The sequence below is a fragment of the Mesitornis unicolor genome, unplaced genomic scaffold (genome assembly GCF_000695765.1).
Source record: "Mesitornis unicolor isolate BGI_N332 unplaced genomic scaffold, ASM69576v1 scaffold41877, whole genome shotgun sequence".
Taxonomy (NCBI): Eukaryota; Metazoa; Chordata; class Aves; order Mesitornithiformes; family Mesitornithidae; genus Mesitornis; species Mesitornis unicolor.
The window spans coordinates 19,137-19,706 of NW_010195130.1; positions in this window are offsets into that span (position 1 = coordinate 19,137).

Genomic DNA, 570 nt, shown 5'->3' on the forward strand with positions numbered 1-570 from the left:
TTCCCTCACTGTAAAACCATCCTGGGTGGTGAGAGAAGCGGCCCCAGCCTTTCTCTCTTTACCCAGGCAGATGGTTGCCAGTACTAATTTCCATTTAACACGTCTTCATCAGCTTAACTTAGCATACTGTACAGAAGACATTTAGCAGAAAACAGAGAATTGAACTTGAAAGATACTGTTTTCAGGGGATAATACTTAAAACGTACACAGTGTCTTTCTCAGTTGTCTTTCCAGGACACACAACTAGATAATGGATTGCAAGTTTTTAAGAAGCATGTAAATGTCACAAAATAAAGAGGATTAAAAATGATTGTGGAAGTTTTATAAATTAATGGATACTGATCTATAGAGCTAATGTGCCACCATTAGCAGAGAGCAGATAAACTATTACAGCCTGCTTCGGTATGACAGAGGGCCAGTCAAGCTCCTTTGGTGCCCATTACACATTTCCTAATAAACATTCAAATGTAAAAGAATTCAGTTTGTGCTAGTTTAACTACTAGTCTGTTACTGCCTCATTTCTTAGTATAACATGTTTAACTAGAACATAATGCTTTCAAAGTTTAAGTT